Here is a 22,184-nt window from a genome sequence, read left to right as displayed (position 1 = left end):
GTGGAAACAGGAGGCACTGAGGAACACTGGGGAGTGTGAGCCAGAGACAGCCTTCTTAAAAATCAGGAGAGTCAGCAGCAAATGTTAAATATGCTGTTAGAGACCAGAGATTTCCCTGCTTTAATCCTTTGTCGGTGAAGGAATAGATCACACGAAATAAATATAACAAGTGGTCTTCCACTGGGTCTGGATGTATCTACATCTGCTTGGGAAAAGGTGCAAGGGTGGAAATAGGGGCTGGGACAACTGAACTCAGTGTCACTGGCAGAAAAGCACACAGGGACAGTCTAAGATACACTTGTATGTCCTTATTTTTATTATTTGGGGTCTTCTCTGTAACATCACGGTGCCTCTGTGGTGACTTCTGATAGGGACTGTAAACTGTTCCATCCCAATGTCCCAACTCCAGGTAACTTCCCAGGGGAAGCACCCACAAGGTAAAAGGCCCTGGAAGCTCTGAGGTCTGCTGGGATCTTCAGATACTCTGCTGGACTGAGAATACCTGAGAATACCCCAGCTGGGGATTTACTGCCTGGAAGTTCCTCAGCTTGTTCTCACTCATTTATTTTACACCAGCATAGCCTGATCCTCCAGACCTGCTCTCCCTTTCAGGGCAATGATCTCACTGGGCCAAGGCTTAGCAGGCAGAAAGTGGCACATCCCTGCTGAAACTGTTGAAATGAGGTGAGAGGGTGGAGCATCAGGTGATGGAGAGGAGCAGTAGGAGCAGCAGGAATCAGCCTTGTAAAACTCCACTGTCCCTTGTGATGTAAAGAAACAGTCCAAGTGAATGCAGTTTTCTCACCTCCTGTCATTTCCATCTCCATTTTGGGCCACTTGCCAGCTATTATAGTAAACATTTTAATAGCCTGTGAATGTAACTGTGTCTGACTACAGACAGCAGAGATCGCACAGGTCCAGTGGCTGCTCCTGACTTCAGGGGGAGGTTTGGCTGGGCTGAGTTACCTGTGTCACCTCAGGGAGTCATTTCAGCTAATGTGAAGAGTTGGGTAAACTTTATGGAACTGACAAACTTGTACTGAAGTGTTACACGAAGAAAAGTACTTTAAATTCCGGAGTTTTGGGGTTTTCTGCCTACTTGTAAAAAACAATTTTTTCCTTTTAATGTTTGGGGCTTTAAAGGCAAGAAGGATTGAATAAACAGCACGTGGAGCAGGCATGGTATTAACAATATTTTAATCCTTTACTTCTTCTCTCCAAAGTTATCTCTGTCTGCAGCATTGTCCTATTGCAGTATTTTTTCTTAAATTGTATATTGTTTTTCTGGTTTTGAATATATATGTATATCACTGCCAACAGTAGCACCATGAGCTGCTGGTAGAGGAGACTATCCATTTTTCCTCCCTTTTGTTAGGGATCTGAGAGAATCACAACTGACAGCTGCAGTTTGGCTGAGCCAAAAGCAAATTGGAACAGATATCACAGCAAATGAATTGCTGTTATAAAGGCAAAAAGGGGACTGTGGCACAGGCCAATGTTTTGCTGCTGGGAAGGGCTGTGAGGTTACAGCAGAGGCACCTGTGGAATGATGTGTGTCCCCTCTGGAGAGGAGAGTGACAGGAAAAGCTGCTCTGGGAAGATCGGGTGGTTCTCTTTGCCTTTCCCTCAGTGTTTTTCACAAGTTACCTAATTTTTTTTTTTTTTTAACAGACTAAATTCCTTCCCTGAGGTCTGATGATTGTAGCCCATGTCTGCAGTGTGTCCAGCCTGATTTTACAGGCTGTACACTGAAGGGGGGCAGAGCTGGTTCTTCAGGAGAGGAGGTCCCGAGTGCCGATGAAACCTGCCCCTTTTAACACGCAGGGTGACACTATCTCAGCTTCGGGCAGGCAGGAGAGTGGAAAAGGGTTTCTGGGCCGAGTGGAAGATTTTTTTGCAGGAAACACCTGGGAAGCTTTCACTTCCATGCGGGTCCCAGAAGGAAGACAGCAAAGAAAGGTGCTCTGAAACTTCAGGGTGACGTTTTCTAGAGCGAAAATTTTGCTGCCTTTTTTTTTTTTTCCTCTGTTGAGCCCGAAATCGAGAGGTGAATAATCCAGGTGGAAAAGCTGCATCTTGCGAGGTTTGCCACACAAAGCCATCTAGTGGCGGCTGCGGGAGCCGGAGCGCTCGGGTTTGAGCCATCGCGGAGGTTTTGGGATGTCCCGCTGGAGTGGGAAAGCGCTGGCACCGATAAAGTGACTCGGTAAAAGCCCGAGGGAATGAAGTGTGGGAGCCCGACCTGAGCACGGTGACCCCGGTGTGCCCGGGATGCACAAAGGACAGCCAGGAAACAACTCCTAGCTCCTGCTGGAATTGCTGCCCTTAATCCTGAATCACGGGATGTTGTGGGTTGGAAGGGACCCACAAAGATCTTAAGCAAACAGCCCATCCTGGGACGGAACCTGCAGCCCTGGACATGTGTAGCACCACGTTCAAACCAGCTGAGCTCACCTGGGGGTCACTGAGGAGGAGATGTGAACCTCCCGTGATCAAAAATGCTCCGTGGATTGCTGCTGAATTTATTAAATGGTTCCATCCTCCGAAGAAATTCGTCTCAAAAACCAAATGGTTTTGTTTTGACACATTCTAAATGTTTTGACACTTGCATATAATTTTAAAAGTTGAAAACCATAGAGTTTGGGCAGCAGCTTTCACTTGATCACCATATGCAGTTTTTCGACTTCCTCGTGAAAAAACAATCAATCAACCAAACAAAAATGGTTTATATTAACCTGAAATACTCTCTCTCCTTCACTGTCTAGTTCAGTCAATGAACAAAAATCATTAGTATTTGCATTAGTGCAATGCCCACTTTACTCTTTAAGATGATACCTTGGAACTTTTTCATCTGCTGCTCTCAGAGATGGCACTATAAACTTTCCAGAGGGTGTTACAGAATCCACACTGGAGGTACATATTTATTAGGAAAACAACCACCTAGACAATATGGTGTGGCAGTGTAGGAAGTTTATGTTGCAGGGAAGCACAAAGGATATCAAGGGCCAAGGAAGGGAAGGTGTGTGGTGAGTATTTCAATGTGGGTAGAAGTGAACAGTCAGTTTGGTGAGGAAATGCAGCAAAGCAGACGAGCCCAGTAGAGATTTCTCCTGCTGCTGTTCCCTTCTGGGAGAGGAGACAAAAGACTGAACAATTCTTCAGTAGCTGAGCTTAATTTCACAGCTTCTAAAACATGTTCATAGTGCATGTACTGTGGGTTCAGCCACAAATACAACTGTTAATAAAATCACACTTTAGTGTACCTGGGAGTGCAGGGCTGCATTTCTCACCTTTTCTGAAACTTTTAAGGGCACTTCTGATATTATTGTTTTTTCTCTTAAGAGCCTATGTCTAATTTTAACACAGATTCTAAGGAATTCCAAGCTAATCAAAAGCTGGTGGGATTTTTGGGATCTAAATCACCGTAAATTTGTCCCTTACCAACATCCGAACTCTTAACACGTGAAAAGTGAGCCTGAACTGGGTAATGAGGAGGTAGAGAAAATGAATGAACATTTGGTTGGGGGTTTTTTCTATCCTTTTATTTTATCCCATTCCTGGTAAACTAATTTTGGTAATTTTAGGGATCCAGTTAATGAGTCTTTGTACATTTGGAGTTTGGAACGTTGCACCTTGAAGGACTGCAGAGCAAGGTGAGCTCTTCAGGTGTGAGGCTGCAGGGAGTGAGGGGGGCAAGTGGTGTGTGTGTTCCACTGAGTCCATCTTCTCTTAAGAAAAGCAAAATCTGAGCACTTTCTTCCTGTTTCCTTCATGGTTTTCCCTTTGCTTGTTTCTTTTGAAGAGCAGAAGCACAAGAGAGGATTGGGGATCAGAAAAGGTAATTTACCCTGTTGGCTGGAGTAGAAGAGATTATCTGGGTGATCCCTCCTTCCCTTTGCCCACCCCATGTAAAACAAGCAGCACCAACAGACTCATCAGGCCACATTTCCCCATTTTCAGTGTAACTGCTCATTTTAAGTTGTTGCTTTAATAAGCAGATGGATTTTTCATAATGCTTAAAAGGAGTTAAAGCATGAAGGCACTTAAAGAAATCAGATGTCAAGTCTTTAACTAATGGGATTATACAGTAGAGGCCCTTTCAAGATGGCTTGGTCTAAGTGATCCAGCAGCCACAAAGGCCTTGTTATGGGTCAACAAGTTATTTTGTGGACAATAGTGCCTTTTGAAGAACTCACACAATCAAAATTTAGATTTGTGCAAAGTGCTTAATGTTATTGAAGTGTCTTAATATAAATGCATGAGCTTCCCTGAGCCAGCAGTGTGTGCTTCTGTCTGCACTCCTTTTCTAGAATGCTAGCTCTCTTACATCTTTTAATAATGACAAATTCTGTAGAATTCCCTGTTTCAAAACAGCATTCATATCATCTTTGTGATCCAATGAATGCCATCCTTTCAGGACTATATTTTTGCAGGAGCAAGAGGAAGGGGGAAAGATCACAACAATTAAAAAAAAAACAACTTCATGCTTTAGTATTTAATAATGCAGTGATGTTTCTTTAAAAGCCACCAAAATTCAGCTGTGGGCTGCAGGCCATGCCTTTTATGTTAGACAGTAAAAGGCAGGATTTTGGTAAAGATTTGAGCATTTGAAAACATAAGGTTTTATAGAATACGCTGTGTCTTTATTGCCTTCAGTGCTGGTGAAAGTCTGGATGCCTTATGGGAAACATAAGGAGTTGCTGAGGAGATGTGAATATCCTCCTAAATATTCTAAGGTCAAATTTCACCTATGAATTCTCCACTCCTCTTAAAGGATCTTTCCCCGTGGTGCCTGGGGCCTGATCCAAATATATTCAAATAAATTGGAGTTCTCGTATTGGCTTCCAAAACCTTTAAAGCTCAGCCCAAGTGCCTTACTGTGTAACACCAGTGATTTGGGGTGATTTCTCAGTGAAATCAGTGGGGACTTTCCCAGGTTAATGTGAACTTTGTACCTCCAAAGAGTGTTGCAGGCACCTTTGGAAGCTCTGCTTTGGCTTTCCCTGCCTTTGAGCCCAGAGCTGTTATTTGCTGCTTGATCCAATCATTGGATTTTTCATCTGTTTCTTATATGTGTGTGCATGGCCTTTCTGGAGTGCCTGGGCAAAGGAATAACTCAGACATTCCCACAGATCCGCTGATCCCAAGCCTTCCCTGAGGTCTGCAAAAGGAACTGAGCCCAGGGTAGCTGAGTGCCCAGCCAGGCCCTCAGCTTGGGTGGGATGTGTTTTGCTCTCTCGCAGGGAAAGAGCCAAACCTGACTGAAATCTTCAGCAGGATTTGCATTAAGCCCACAAATCCCGATTCTGCAAAGATTTAAGCTGGTGCATAACTTTACATATGTGAACAGCCTCATTGAGGTCAAACGAATTAAAATAATGCACAAATAATGAATTAAAATAATGCGCCCGCTTAAGTCCTGGCAGTGCTGAGGCCGTAATGAACGGGGGAAAAACCACAGAATAGAAAAGCTGACTTTTTCAGAGCTATTAAGGTGTTATTTCAGAAGCCTTGGCAGTGGCAATTGTGTTTACATGTACCATGCAAAGCCTAAATGAAGGGGAGTGTTTGCTCATCCGTGTCATGTATTTGGGTCAATAAGGGATCCCACATGGCTTCAGAGGTTTGGCTTGTCTATTCTCCTCGGAAAAGCACCTGAAGGTATTAGTTTTGCAGTCTGATCCTGGTAGGATCAGTGGTGTTTTTAGTGCAGAGACACTTCAGGATTTGGATTGCAGACCTCATTAAAAATGGGCCCAAATTGAAGGAAAAAAACCCACAACAGTGTGACAGAGTGGGTGAAAGGTCTACACTGCTTCAAGGGCTTCCTTAGGGTGTGAGAAGCCAGTTCCTCTCCAAAATAAGGATATGGAAAGGTTAAATAAAATTCATGGGTGCAGAACATGCCTTGTGTTAAATCCAGGTTTGAGGTATGAGGGTGACACGTGCTGGTGCCTGCAGTGACTTCGCTGGTCACCTGGTCCTGTCTTCTCCTCCCTTCCCTCTTCCTCCAGTCCCTGGGCTCCTCTCAGAGGAGCAAAACTGGGTTTTTGGCTGTTGCTGCCCAGTGCCAAGGAATGAAGAGGTCTGGGGGAGAACACTGACTCCAGCTCCCACTGACAGGATGTTTAATGATACCTTTCTTTTAAAAGAAGGGGAAGTTGTCACTGGGAGACTGTTCTGCTCTGTCCCAATTTTTTGTATATATTTGCAAGTACTCTCCACCCAGGCACAAAACCATGTCCCTATATAAATATATGTGGCTTATTAGTGGCTTCAGAGCCACAAAATTATTCCTGTAAATATCTCCTTAGGCACAAAAATAATAGTCACAAAAATAGGTACAAAACTTACTTGCACATGTGCATTTGCTATCCATTTGCTGTAGAAAGACACTTTCAAACTACTAAATGCTATTAGACATTTTAGATAAAATAACCTGCCAAGTGTGTGTTGGTTTTAATAGAAATTCTTTGGAAGGACCAGAAGTACGAGCAGCTGGTAAACTTCTCTTGATTATTTTCCCTTACATTTCTAATAATGAACTCAAATGATTTTAACACCTTAAAAATACCCTGCTTCAACAGCCTAGGCACAGGCAGATTTAGAACTGCACAGAAGTCCTGGAACACAGAAGTGATGAGGGGGGAAGAGAGACAAAGAAATTAGGGTTAGAGAGAATTAAGAGCAGGGAGAATAAAAAGTCATTTAAGGGGCACACACAAGAAGGCAACAGAGAGGAGTCCACACAGGAGAGACCACAGCTCCAAGTCCTCTCCCAGCCAGCTACAGCTCCAAAACATTCCCCCCCACCTCTCTGTAGTACCAGGATGGTTTTTTTCCTCCTGATAGTCTTTTGGCTTTTCTGGTCTTATCTCTTATCTTTCACTTAAATGGTGTCTGGGCGTTGTGTTTCCCGGAGGGAAAACTCCTCTTCCCTCAAAGCTGGGGGGAATTGGAAGCAGGAGGCAAGAGCAAAGGCAAGGGGGCTGGATGATGCTTCCCTGCAAGACCTCACCAGCGATCCCTGGAAGGAGGGAGGCTGGAGTTCCTCTTGGCTGTGCTGCTCCTCCTTCACTGGTGAGGGGTGTGCTGGACTGTCGACTTCGACAGGGTCCTCCCAGGATTTCCTTGTGGGATTGAGAAGCCTTTCCCTTCACTGCAATTCCTGCTCGGCTGTGACAAGCTGGGATTTTGATACCAGCATTTTATGGATTCTCACACAACTTCACTGCCTGTTTTGCAGCAGCACGGGGAGGTGAAGAAGTTTTATTGTGCATTTGTCAAATCGGGGAATGGGTTAATTGCCACTCGCCTGTAATCTCTGTGTGACAGCAGTGCGAGGGCCAACTGCAAGGACAGAGCATGTCTGTGTCATTCCTAAGCTCTGGAGGGACATGGGAAGGTGGCAGTGCTGACACAAACTTCCTTGGAGCAGGAGGGCACCAGCTGAGTAGTTTCCCACACAAAATAAAGGGGGAGGCAAGAAAAGCTGGGATTGCCCCAAAGTGGAATTGCTGTGGCTCCTCCAGGGACTGTGATGCTACCAATGCATGGAGATTGGTTGTTTTTCCTTGCAGGTATCTCTGTATTTAATTTGTGTAGCTCCCACTGAGAGCCTGGTGCTCTGGCACCTTTAATAGACAGCCAGAGCACAGGGATTTGCTGTCCCTTTAATGAGATGGAAAAGGTGTGAGTGCCTGTCATTGGACTGGCTGTGGTTGCCCCTCTGCTCCAATTGGCTCCTGTCCTGCAATATTTAAACTCTTTTGAAAGGAAGGAAAGGAAAAAAGCAACCTCAGCTCTTTGCACCGTTCAGCTGAAGTAGGAAAATCTCCAAAAATTACATGAAGGAGAAGAAGATGGGAAAAAACCCACCCCAAAAGGCAAAGCAAATGGGCTGTGAAAGTGCTGATAGGGGAAATGTTTTCATGAAGCAGTGAGTGCTCTGAGTCACTGCTCTCCTTGGAGTCCAGCATTGTTGGCATCCACTGGAGTTCTGGCAGTGGAATGTCACCTGAAAGCCCTACAAAAATACCCCTGAGGAAGCAGACAAGCAAACAGCAAAAGTTGTTGGTGGGCTTTATAATTTCTGTTTAGTTACATTAACTGGGAGCCACAAGGTTATTCTACCTGGAACCAAGCACTTCTGATGAACACACCCGAGACTGCGCATCCCAAATTCCATCCTAAAAGTTCCCATTTGTAAGGCAAAGTGTTGCTTCGAGGCCTTTGTTACCAGAATGACAAAATCTTCCCATGTGGTCTCTCTGATATTATCACAAATGGCCCTTTTATGTTTGACTGACAGCTCAGGCCTCTGTTCCTTTGATTATAAATGAGGTAAAGTGTTTGCATAGAAAAATGGTGTTTTATTGAAGCTCTCTCAGCAGTAGAACCAGTATAAATTTGAAACACAGAGTTTACTCATTGAAAAGTGAGGTTTTGGCTGAAAAAGCAGGAAAATCTAGATCTCTTTAGCTGCTGAAGTTATCACCTTGTGCTTCATTTTAAAACTGCTGTTAAGCACGGGACAGGAAACCAGAATATTTCAGGTTGAGTTAAATATTTAGTTTGCCACCCAAAATATATCATTCAGTTCTGTGCAGTTTGGGTTTTTCTTTGTAAAAACACAATTTGATGAATAGCAAGTGCCCATCTGTGGGAACACAAAGTAATTTCTACCTGATTGGGTTTTTTTAATCTATCATGCTAAAAAGACAAAATAAAATCAGTTTGCTGTGGTCAGTTGCTCCTCAGCATTTGAATTCAAGTGTCTTAGAAATTTACCTCCCCTCAGCTGAGCTGTGATAATTGACCGAGTTGTATTTTCCTGTTTCAAATGCAAAATAAAATTGACTTACCCTATTTACTGTTGTGGTGTCATCCTAAAATATTTTCCCTTAGTTCTTTGTGGTTATATTTCCGTGTTTAGGTAAGCTGTAAGTCCGGGGGTGTTGATTCCCACTGGTGAGATAACTCCTGCACTTAGAAAAAGACTCTCACAGGCAAAAGTTCATTTAAGGAAATGGAACATGTGTTTTCTGCTAAAAATATTGACACATAATATGTCCAATAACAAGTCAAAGCTGGTCCCCTGTTAAAATTTGCAGTTCTAGGCTATGTCAGAGAAAACAGATGAAGTCTTTGAAATCAGCTGAGTCAAGGACATGGAGAAGCACTTCTGCTTTGGCATTCAGGCAACGGAGCAAGGCTCAGGAGTGATGCTTTAGAACACAAGGAAAGCAGTTAAGGTTATAACACTGCACAAGCAGGGAAAATACTTCATCCAGACCAAAATAGTAACTTTATAGCAGCGCTGAAAAAGAAGTTTAAAAGATGGAGCAATCGGTGCAAACAATTTTGGGCAATTTCTTCGATGGAGGAACTGTTTTCTTGGCTGGTAACTTAATAAAAGAAAATTATAAAGAATAATCAGTACAAATGTTAGCACTGTCTGTGGCTTATTAGATCTGATACAGTATGACAGATTCCGATCGAATTCCTGTTGGATGGAGACCTAAAATAAGTTGCAGGATGGCACCACAGTTTTTTTACTGCTCTGGGAGCAACCATCGAGTCCTTTTGCTTTCTTTCCAGCACTGTCAGGGGAAATCACACATCACTGATGGAACCCTTCTGGTTTCTCCATGAAGCCAACAGGATTGTTTGTAAATGGTCCCAGCTCCCACCACAGAAATACAGGTATACAGGACTTCCCACACCATTCCTACACTTCTCTCTTCCACTCTTCTTGCCAAGATTTGGGGTCCATGACGCAAGGAAATTCTGCCAGACTGTTGCCCCTTGGAGATTGATATATTTGAATTAAACACAAGGCAGTGCAAAATTTGTCTCTCTAGGGCAAAGCAATGAGTTTGTTTTTAGAACTGACATGCAGGGTGGATGTCTTTCACAGGGGGCACTTGTTCCAGGGCAGCAAAGAAAAGAAAAGCAAGATGATCAATAACAGGCTTTTACCATTTGCCTTTGTATCTATTTTACTCACTGTCTCCAGAAAGAGGCCTTGTTTGGGGGAATTCAGGTTAAAAGGCACACAGATTAAAAATCACCGATATATTCTACCATATTGCATTAGATTTAGGATCACTTTTCGGTATTTGAGCTACTGCTCTTTTACTATTGGACTTATTTTAAGTCAATGTGCTGCAATTAACTTGGAGATAATAGTGGTAAAAATGGAAATGTTCAATCCCTGGTTTATCTTTTGCAGCAAAACTGTGGTGCATGGTCTCCACATGCTCTGTTTGGCCACACCATCACCTCACCCAGGAGTGAGACATCCCCTCCTTTAAGTGGCACCAGCTGTCAGCTGCTCCATGCAAGTGCCAGGGGGACAAAGTTGCACATGATCCTGTCCTCCTTTTACGTGAGGGGCTTTTTAGATGACACAGTCAAAGTTGTAATTCCACTCTGGTCTTCAGGTGTGTGTTTTCCCTCCCAGTCACCTCCTGTCAATGATTTTCAGGGATTTTTGCAGGGAGATTTAACTTTGCATATGATTGAATAGGTAAAATCTTGGAGTCTCCCTCTTCCTCAGATCATTTATTTCTTCTTTGAAAACTTTTCTGGCTGAGAAATGTCCGAGTTTAAGCGTGGAAGACATTGAAGCTTTTAAAGTCTTTTCTTGCCAGAGTTACATTTTAGCCTAGTTGCTTGCTTAGAACTCAGCGAAGAAAGCAAAATTTGAAGAAAAATAAACACCTGAAGGCTGAGACAACTTTAGTAGCGAAGTTTCTCCACGTTTAAAAATCTGAGCTGGGCCAGCCCGAACGCAGAGGGAGCCTGAGCCTCCTGTCCCTGCCAGTTCAACCACAGGGGACAGTGTTGTCTCAAACCTAGGCACAGGGAAGGGAAGCTTGTGTAATTCTCCTGCCTGTTCCAGCGATGCAGAAAGCGAAGTGAAACGTCCTTGGTAGGAGATTATGATGCTCCCGAGGAGAGGATTTGAGATTTTCTCACTTGTTGGTGGTCAGTGACGCAGCGTCCTCGGGGGAGTTGTCAACTGACAGGAAATGCTCACTCATTTCTGCAGAGAAAGTGAATAAGAGAAAGGGTTGGTGTATTCCTGCTTTGGGGGGTTCTTTTTTTTTCCTATTTTTATTTTATTTTAATAAGATGGCCTGTGCCAGAGAAAATAAACTAAACTCTTTTTTTTTTTTTGCCCCTCCATTCCTAATCTCTCAATGCGATATAAATACCATCCCACAATTTAGCATTGTTAATTAATATGTACTTTCCATTACCTTCCTTTTGGAGAGCTCATTATCTTGAGGAATGTAACTCTTCATTCAAACATTTCATTTTGTAGCAGGAGAAAGAGACGGAGGCGCAGGAGAACTACTTTAACTGGATTGTGTAACAATGGCTGTGATAATAATTGTCTGGGAGAATTATATGGAGGTAACAAAAGGACTCACAAAATGAGTACATTACAAAGACTCTTTTATGACTGAAAAATACTGATGTCCTTAAAAGAGAGAGAGAGAGAGAGAAGTAGGAGTTGGGTGATTTTGCAGGAAAATGCAAAGATTACACTGAAGTGTGTCTTGGCACAGGGAAGAGGTGTTCCTAGGGTTGCTGGAGGAAAGCTCACACTCTGCTCCCTTGTCTCCCCAGCCCTGTTTGCACAGCACTGTGTTCCCTCTGCTGCCCTCCCAGCAGTGAGAGGCTGGGCTGGTCAGCCTGACCTGGGCTCCTGAGTGGAGCAGCTCTGACTGTCTGTGCTGCTGTGCCACTGGGATCTGTCTCTGCACAGGCAGCTTGTGCCCAGCTCATTTGGGCAGCCAAGCCAGTCCAGCTCCCTTTAGGATCCAGGGTGGTCCAGGAGGGGCTGGGGGGGGTGTATGGGCTCAGTAAGTGGGAGATCTGAGAGGAAAGCAGGGAGAGAGGCAGAGGGGTAACTAGTTATTCTGGGCACCCATCACCATGACAGCTACCTATTATTAGATCTATCATACACACACTTACTTCCACAGCGTGCAGGGAGTTTGTCTGCCAGGTAAAGGATGGTTTTCTGCCCCTTTTAAAAATGTCAGGGACTCTTTATTCGACCCACTTGACAAGTGGATTCAAGCTTGCTAGTTTTTTCTTAGCTCTAAGTTAAAATCCTGAGGAGTGTGTTTTTCTTATCACTTGTTTCTGCTAAAAGGTTGCACTTGCTGTCACTGTTTGGAAGGCTGTAGCTGTGTGTACTGAACACTGTGTTCAGAAATTCTTATTTTTGTCACGAAAGTACAGCTGTATCTTAAGGGTGGTACAGAATTAGAACGAGGTATAATGAAGTGCTGTAGGTTGCTAATACACATTACACTCAGCAGCACCTTGGCATGTGGAAATGTGAGACTTTACACATCTGGATGAAAGGAACCAACAAGGAAGAGATTGAAATTCTTTTAATGCCAGCAAGGGAAATGTTGTCTTCAATGTAATGGGTAATTTCTTCCTGTGGCTGGTGACTCCCCAGATGGCCACCTTTCCATGGCTAATGGTAATGTCAGGCATTTCAAAGGCACGGGAATGTGGGGGGGAAACTCTGCTTCGAGAAGCAATTTATTTTTCTGAGGGGGTGGTGGTTGGCTGGATGGGTTTCTGACCTGGCCAGACACATAACTGGGAGTGCTGGTGCTGCAGGGAAGGTGGTGGTGGGGAACAGGGAGTGTGCAGGGAAGCAGGAGAAAAAGCAGAGCATGTCCCTCCCAGCAGCAGCTCTGTGGTGGAGGAGGCTCTCTGGAGCCTGGCCATCCCTCATTGCCATGGGCCCGGTAAGGAGAGGAGTTTGCAGCCTTTTAGGTGCAATATTGGGTTACAAAGGTGTTGGAAGAGCTATGGAGCTGCTGAATCAACTCAGCCAGAGTCAGTAAGCAGAGCAGAACCTGCTGAAGGTTCACAGGAAGCTCTGAGTAGGAAGGCTGTTCTTAAATCCCACTCCTGCTTAAATCCAGGATGCCTCAGGCAGCATTAGAGACCTTTTAGACTTCAATTTGGAAGTGTCCCCTTCAGGCAGATTTATAGAGTCTATCTTTGAACAAACTGTGGATGGCAGAAATACTGAAGTCCACCAGGACATCTCCTGGTGCAATTTGAGGCCATTTCTTGTTGTCCTGTCCCTTGATCCCTGGGAGCAGATCCTGACTCCCCACCCGCCTCTCCCCTCCTGTCAGGGAGTTACAGAGCCAGAAGGTCCCCCCTGAGCCTCCTTTCTCCAGGCTGAGCCCCCCCAGCTCCCTCAGCCACTTCTCATAGGACTCACTCTCCAGACCCTTCCCCAGCTCCGTTGCCCTGCAGGCAGGTTAGCAGCAGCAAAAGTATCTAAGAACGCATTTCAAAGGACAGCAGTGATTTTCGGAGTGTGTGTTAAACTGTTCAATTCTAATCTTAATCTCGTTTTGACTACAAAGTTTGTAATCCATGTGAAAACCGGGCAGTCCCGGGACGGGAGCGGGTGGTGGTCCCACCCCCCCAGGCTGCCTGCTGGGAGCTCTGGGGGCAGAGCCAGCGAGAATCCTCCCGGCGCCTTCCGAGCAGGACCCCCCGGTCCCGGTGGCGGCAGAGGGGTCTCGGGGATGCTTGTGCAGTTCAGGGAGCACCGGGCACAGCCGCCCTCCCAGGGCTGCCTGCTCAGCTCGGCAGATGCTCCTTCCTTAACCCTTCCCCTCTCTCCCTGCCCCCCGAGGAGACCCTTTCCCGAGTCAAAGCCGGTTTTCCCCAGCCAGTCACTAAATCAGTCGGATGTGCCTCCCTTCCCCCACCTGACACGGTGACGAGGAGTGCCTGCTGATCAGTCCTTTCATGCGGTCCCTGCCGGTTGCTGCTTCGGCTATTAAAAGAAAAAAACCCCAGAACTAAAGAACCTCCCCCCGCCCAGACCCCGCCGTGTCCCCGCGGTCCTGCCCGAGCGGTCCCCGGGGACGGAGGGGTGGGTGGTGTGCGATATTCCTGCGGACCTGGAGGAGGTGGAGCCTGCTTTTCTCGGCTTTCTTTGAGTCGCGGCAGTCCGGAGCGAGCCCCGGGATGCGGGGTCGGTGCGGGAGGGGGGGGCTGAACTTGGGCGCACTTTGCCGGCCCCGGGTGTAGGATAAAGCCCGGTCCTCGGAGCCGCGGCCGTCCCCTAGCAAGGAGAGAGGCCGGAGCATCCCTCCCCTTCCTCCGGCCGCTTCCCTGGCATCCCCGGCTAGCTGGACACGCCGGCTGCCCTTCCTCCTCCTCCGCCTCCTCCTCCTCCTCCTCCTCCTCCTCCCCCACCCTGCAAGAACCCACACCCAGCGGCTTTGCCGTGATGAAAGGGGAGGTCTTGAGGAAAATCCAACAGCATCTGGGGAAGGAAACAGGTTGGACACGTAAAGAGAAGAAGAGTTCAAGTTTCACCAGTGAGCCATGAAATGAAAAGTAGCAGCTGACGTACTGGAGGGAAGGAGGGAGAGTCATCAGCGGGAGCTATGGATCCAAGGTTAACGGCGGGGGGGGAAGGGGAGATGGAACTTAAAGTAATTACCCAGGCAAAGGAGAGAGCGAAAGATCAGGGCTATTGCCTTGCATGTGCTGCAATCGCTGGGAAGGAGTCATCAGGAAAACTCCTGGCAAACATTGGCAAAAAAACCTTTGCGTGGTCGAGAGCCCCTCTCCTTCTAGAAGCACGAGGCTGAGCACCTGATTTCTTTTAAAACAAAAATCCCAGAGGGCTTCCGAGAATTTGCATTTTCTACCGCCACAGTTGCTTGCTCGGGAGGCTGAAAGGAAGAAGTGCTTCACCTTTTTTTTTTCCCCCCTCTATCTAGAAAATAATAGAGAAATAAAGAGCTGATGAGTGGTAGTAGCGGTGTAGGGGGTAATCGTGCAAGTGGGTGTAGGTTAAAAATACCAACAACACCGGAGAAAGAACATCCCCTCAATTTTTCATTTAGAAATATTTTAAATGAATGTATTAGAAGCTGACAAGAACGTCGCGTTGTCCTGGTGGGACGCGAAGTTGAACGACACCAAACCCAAGGGAGGATTTTTCCTCCTCGCGTTTAAAGACCCCCCTCACACACAAGCACAAAGCAGGGCAGAAGTTTTCCAGCTCGGCATCCCGGGGCTGAGGAGCCGCAGCTCCCGGTGCCGGAGCCCTGACTGCGGGCGGGGTGACACCGGGTCCCCGTCCCGGCTCATCCCACGGGATGCAGACCGGGCTTTTCCCCGCGAAGTTGGCCAAAGCCCAGGAACAATGAAGCCGAGGGGATCTGCGGGGCCGAGCTCTGCCGCGGGCTCCTCTGTCCCTCCCCATCTGTGCCCCCTGGCCACGATGCCCCGGGCCGGTTGCCCTTGGCCGGTGGCCCTGCCCAGGTGCCCCGGGGAGGGTCTCCCGTCCCGCAGCCCCCGCGCTCCTTTGTTCCAGGGCGGCAGCCGCCGCACTACATCTCCCGGCAGGCTGCACGGGGGAAAGGGTGGGGGGAGAGAGCCTTTCCCACCCTTTTTTCCTCCCCCGTCGCGTTCCTCCTCGGCGAGAGGGAAAAAAAAAACCTTACACGCTTTGCTGACACATCATGTGCTTTGAGCAAACAAGAGGGGCAGGGCTGCGAGAAGCAGATCACGGGAAACAAGGGGCAACTTGCTGCCTCCAAGATCAAACTCCGGAGACACGTAAAAAAAAAAAAGAAAAAAGAAAAAAAAAGAGAGGAAAAAAAAAGAAAAAGAAAAGGAAAAAAACGAAGGGAGGCGAAGGGGAAGCCAACACAGTTAAATCCTGAAGCAGGAAGGATGTATCCCTGAGCTTTGAAATCTTAATAAATACGTGGAGGAGAGATTTTCTCTTTTGTGTGCAGGGCCGAACAAGATCGCTGCCAGTCTCTCCAGATCCACAACTTATGCAACTGTTTCTCCATCACAAACTAAAGCACAGGCGTGTCTTGCATAATGTTGTTTGCCACCGTACAAATGTTTCTTTTCTGGCCCCTGTAGAGCCTACAGATTGCTTTGCTGATCTTCTGCATCAGATGGCTTTATCCTTCTGGTACTGCATATATGCAGATCTGAGGTCTGTGTAAATATGTATAAACAAAATGCATATTTTGTAACAGGTTTATTTTTAGTCCCTGCGTTTTTACGCTTGGGAGGAAGAAGTTTGTTTAATTGATATCGTTGGTGTGAGAGTGGTTAGTGCTGATAGTGGGAGCTGAAACCTCATCAAGGCTTTGAAAAGCACCCCTGTTAGAATGGCTGCAAGTGGTCTCCCCATAACCAGTGTCCTCTCACTTACACTTTTGACTTCAGCAAAGCCATGGTAGTTTAGATGAGGAGATGCAGATCAATTGTCTGTGTGATAAGAGATAAATATTGTGTCAATATACAGGATTGAATTTTACTTTAAATTGTAAGTTGGATTGACTTCTCTGGCTGGTTTGGCAGAGCAAATTGTTATTGTTTTGCGGTAGATTTCATCACAACATTTTGTCCCTAGTGTCCTAGGATACCTTGCTATGATTATTTTATTTTAAAGATCTTTACATGTATGTGTTAAAAAAATATTCGCCTGTGCTGCTGATAGTATGAGCACTCTGGAGGGAGTAGTTTTAAATCTGTAGTTTTTACGTTAATTCTTTTTGTTCACTTCTGAATTGTAACAAAGGTAACACTCCAAGCTGTTCCACTCCATTATACCATCACATTTGTCTCTGAAGTCTGGGCTTCACCCTTACTGAGGATTGCAAAAATCTGCTGACAATCAGTGCTGTTTGCACTGAAATTAGGATCGATATTAAGGTGGTAGTTTTACATCAACAAAGTAGGGCTTAGAGGGTTGTTGTATTTTTTTACACACAGTGCTGTAACAGAGTTTTGAGCCAGATTTATGACTTCAAGCCCCAGCCCTGAGAACAAGGTGGTAGGGAGGCACTCAGATGAGCCCCTTGGGGTCACATTTTCTTTCCAGATCCCCTTGGTTCCTAAGAACAGGTACCCATTTCCCCTCCATCAGCATGTTGGTCCCTCCTTCCTTTTCCAAACACCTTTTGTGAACTCCTGTTTCACACTTTTGCCACATGTGATTTTTCTGCAGCTCTTCATTCCATGTACCTGCCTCCTGTCAAGACAACCATCCCCTATTTGTGCTCACTGACTTCCTCCCGAGCTCAGGGAGAATATGATCTTTCTAAGGTGTTCAGGGCTGGGCTCAAATGGAACTTTTTTCCCTTAAAACATGTGGCTAATGAAAACATTGCTCTTCTTACCCTGTCCTCGCTGAATTTATCTCTCGTTCTGTGATAGTTTTATTAATAATTTTTGTCATTGTGTAGAATTATAGAATCCCAGAATGGTTTGGGTTGGAAGGGACCTTAAAGCTCATCTCGTTCCACCCCCTGCCATGGGCAGGGACACCTTCCACTAGCCCAGATTGCTCCAAGCCCCATCCAACCTGGCCTTGGACACTCCCAGGGATGGAGCAGGAAGGGAAGAGTAGAGACCTATGGGTTCACTTGCAGTCCTGGAGAATCAAGGGAGGGAAAACTTGGATCCCACTAAAACTTGTTGGCCTTGGTTGCTGCAAAGTGATCCTAAAGGGACTCATCACTGAGGGAAAGCGAGGGCAGAAATTTGCTGGCCCAGCCCTTTAATAAGATCACATTTATTGTCATGATGCCTTTTTACAGTATGTTTACGACTGGGAATTTGAAGGAAAACCTTCAGGAACAGCAACCAGCCAGTACAGGAGAGACCCCTGTTATTCAGGTCCAGGTTATTTTTCGCCGTTTTTCTCCTTTAACTTTTGCAATCACGTGTTTCCCCAGCAATGCAAATCAGCCAAGGGTGAGATGAAGGAGCGTGGGGACCAAAGGACACACACACACACACACAGAAATTCTGACAGCAAACCCAGGATTGCTGAGCCAGGGCCCTCAAACATCATGAGTCAGCCTGTTCCTACCCAGTCATGAGACTGAATAAAAAAATCATGAGCTGTTTGCAAAGGAAATTTGGGCTTTCTTTTGCTTGCTTCCTGATTCTGGCTTTATCCTGTGCCTGGGATGTGTTTGCAAGTTTTTCCCAGTAAGTAAAAGGACTAGAAGGGGATTTAAATCTCTAACAAAAGGCATTTGAAAAAGCGAGTCAAATGCTAGTTTTGCAAGAATGGGCAAATTTGTAAAAAAGGTTTCTGCAGAGACATAAAGAGAGTAAAACAGTTACAGAACATAGTAGGATGAGCTGTTTGACATCCTTATACAACTCACCCAGTATTTAACTGGGACAAGGACAGGGAGGCTGACATTTAGCCCAGAAAAAGGCAGGGAAAGCGTATAGACTGGGAATTTAGTGTGGAAAATAGGAAGTATTGGGACTTCAGTGGCCTTTTTGGATAAGTTGCACGAACTGCAGCTTGGAGATTCACATCCATTTTTGGGCTGTGTGTCATTCAATGTTCTGTTCTTCCCTCTGTAGTGTGGCCATGGCTGGGGGACAGAATCTCCCATGGGAGACCCCATCCCACCCCGGAGCTGGGGGAGGAGAAGGAGCACGGGCTGTGTGTACCCAGTGTCCACCTCCCCTCCTCTATTTTGACAGCCCTGGTTACTTTTGGAAAGCCCTCAGAAGCCTTTTGTTTCACCAGCTTTTTGGGGGAGAGCTCCTGAGTGAGGTGAGAGCACTTCAGTGCCCTACCAGAACACTGGTGGTCAGGAGAGAAAGTCTCATTCCCTCAAGGGTTTAATCTATTTTTTCTGATGCTCTGTTGTGTTTTGCAGCCTTTGCACATCTTTTGTTGCACTTATGATTAGTGCAGGGAGGACTATTTAAGGAACCTCCGTATGTTTATTTAAAGAAGAGAAAAAAAAAGCCCTGAGAATGCAGAACATACTTTTTAATATTCTTTGGAGCTGCTCCCCGTGATTACGTGTTAAGTAAGACGTGGCCAATAATTTCATTGAACATGGGGGCTTTCTGTCATAACTATTTTATTTATTTCATTTCATTTTTTTAACCTCAGCTGGTGCAGCTCCCAGCACAGTTGCCATACCAGGGAGCCTATGTGTGTGCTGCTGCAATACTAGGAGATAATTAGTGTACCCTGCTCAGAGAATGAGTGCATGGGCTGCATGAACAATATCCTGTTGCTCAACACTTCTCATTTGACTTTCTCAGACCCCCTATTTTGAAGCTGATATTCCCACAGCCTCTCTGTGGTGCTGTGCAGTGTTTCTCTGCAGCGATATTAACAGGGATGGTATTGATCTGAAGATATTCCCAGAGTGATCCTTGGAGCAAAATTTGTTGGACGAGTGTTATTTACAAATTCGCCCCGATGTACAAAAGAAATTCAATTCTCCTTTTCAAAGCAGAGTGATAAAAGGATTCTGGGGACTGGATCAGCCTTGCTGGAAGTGAAGGACAACAGCAGCAACAACAAAATTGAAAGAGAGGGCGGGGAGGAGGAGAGGCAAGAAATACAATATCTAGGAGGTTTCTGTAATTAAAACCAGATTAAATATTTGTGCTTTGCAAATGATACAAATTGATATGGTTTTAAAAAGCCATTACTGGCACTCCACTCTGGGAGTTCAATATCTTTCCTGCCCTAGGGCTCTGTTCAGCAGGAGTGTTAAGCAGGGTTTCTGTGTGCAGGAGCTCAGTGAAATGGGGCTGCTTCTTCTTTTTCATCCAATTCAGCAGAAATTGGGCTGTCCCGTGGAAATGTGGCTCGGCACTGCTGGGCTTTTTGCACAGAGCCAAAGAGAGGTGAAGGCTTTTTTGTAAAGCTCCTCCTGCTCCCTGCTGGGCCACTGTCTGTTCGTTGCACTACAAAAGCCCTGTTGCTTTCTGCCACAGAAATTAATGAAGTGTTTTTTCATTTGAAGCAAAAGTGGCTTTGGGTTAAATCCCTGCCAGCACATGGAGGGAACAAAACCTTGGGACTGCATGTGCAGGCACTTTGTGTGAGAGCAGAACGTGGCACCAGGCAGGTGAGTCACCTGGGATGGAGCCAAGGGGACGGGTGTCAGTGCTCCTCCTACGCTGACCACGAGGAGATGACAGAGGTCAGAAGGTCTGTGGCCTGTGCTGGAGCCAGGCCTGGTTTTTAGGGTAGCAGGACAAACACAAAATTTCCTCCGTGGCAGATGATTTGTTTGGTCAAGTGAAGACATCAGTGGCACAGGCACCTGTTCCAAAACAGTGTGGTTGAATTGTGCCCAGGCTTGGGCTGGCAGCTGCTTGTTCTCTCCTACCTTTCTGTACCAGAAAGCTTAAATACAGGATTTTCCAAACTGCCCGAGGGATTTGAATTCGTATCTCCTGTTGGAAAGAGGCTTCTAAATCTCCTTGGCAGCTTGGGAGAGCTCAGGCCTCGCGAGAGACGTTTTGTCCACGGCTGTGATTTTCAGCCAGGTTTGTGTATCAATCTGCCCAAGTTTTCCCAGGTGCCACTGGGAGCTGAGCCTGGTCAGAGAGCATTTTGTAGAACCAGTTGGCTCATTACCTCCTGCCCGAAAAAGGAGGTGGAGGCACACTCTGGAGAGTGATGCTGGAAGGGCTGGACTGCTCATTTCCGAGGGAGGAGACAGATAGGAGAGAACTTGCTCTGAACCTCAATACCCTGCTCCATTCTTCATTAACGTGGGAGTTGGGTGACATTCAGCAGACATGGGATTCTTTTCTCCAAGCAGACGAGCAGCCCAGTCCCAAGGCCCCAAAAGGACTCAAGTGTGAGTTCACATGTCCTGGAAGCGACGAAGCATCACAAATCCAAGGGACTGAGTCACTTGGGGGATGTGACTTTCTTTTCTAAACCTTTTACACTTTGACACAATGTTATGCTGTACTAGCTGTGTACCCCAGTTCTTATGCTTCTAGCCTAAATTTAAAAAAAAAGGAAAAAGGAAAGAAATGAAGAAAAAAAAGCTGGGGAATTTGTCTGCTCTTTGTTTTCAGGTGTGTGACTTAATTCTCCAGGAAAAAAAAAAAAAGATAGCACCTTTTCCAGCATGAGGAGAGAAATACCCAGAATTTGCTGATCAAATTTTAAAATATTCCTTGAGCCTCAAGGTCACGGGAGGGATTTTCAGAAGTGTTCAGCATTATTATGCCTCATTTGAATTTTACTCCTCACTTCAAAGTTGGTGAGGTTAGCCTGGCGTGAGGGCTTTAGGAAATCACTCTGCATTGATTTAGATCTCGTGGGCAGTGATTATCCTGCACTGACACCACGGGTTCCTTCAACCCAGGCACAGCTCATCCTCGGGATAAGGTGTCAGGTGTCCTTCCTTGACACAGTAGGAACCTTTTCCAGAAAGGACCCTTTTCTTGAGCAGCTTTCCCCAAGTGTCCAGGACCATGTGGGGTTGAGCTTCCTTTCCACACAGGCTGCTCTGTCATATGGGGACAAAGGGTTCCACTTTGTGTGGTCATTTACATGGATGTAAAAGTCTGTTTGGAGAGATTCAAAATGTTCTTTCAAACCCAAAAGAACCGACTGAGAAGAAAACTCTTTTGTTTTGACTCTTCCCTGGGAAAATGAACACAAAAATCCCCCTGTAGGGAATCATGCTTGCAAAAAGCAGCTCATTTACTATACCAGGCACTGCAGAGTGTGTGATGTGTGAGCAGCAGCACATAAAACCTAAGTTTGGTATTTAGAACAAAAATAAATTGGGTAGAGAACGGAGGTGACTTTACCTCTTTGCCCCCAAATAAGGTGTGTGTACCTGGCTTGTGGTTATGGGGGGGGTGAATGAAAGAAGTGAAAGAACTTCATAATTGCTCCTGACAAGAGAGAAATGGTTTGTGTATCCCTTTTACCTGAACTTCCACATTATGCTTCCTGATGCAGCTGGTTTTCATGAACCCAGCATGGGGGCAGTGCTGCTGAGGCTTGCAAATGTGCCAAAAGGTTTGATTTGCAAAGAGTTTATTTCCTTGCATTGGAATGCCTGCGTTTTTCTGAAGTCCTTTTACCTGTGGGTATGCCAACGTGGGGAGGGAGACTTTCCAAGGGCTGAAATGAAAGCAAAAGCCCAGCTGATGATTTTCACTGGCACATATCCCACTGGTAGTTTGTCAAATGCACAAAAACACCGGTAGCATTTTGCATTTAAAGGGCCAAATCTTTTCTGCTGATGGAATCAAACATTCTCTGCTGAAGTCAGCACACGGAATAGAATTTTGTCCTATCTTGAGATTCAGAGTCTGCTTGGAAG

This window comes from Neopelma chrysocephalum, unplaced genomic scaffold (assembly GCF_003984885.1).
Source record: "Neopelma chrysocephalum unplaced genomic scaffold, ASM398488v2 Primary Assembly neopelma1_188, whole genome shotgun sequence".
In the NCBI taxonomy this organism is placed as follows: Eukaryota; Metazoa; Chordata; class Aves; order Passeriformes; family Pipridae; genus Neopelma; species Neopelma chrysocephalum.
Note: the sequence above shows the minus strand (reverse complement) of the source record.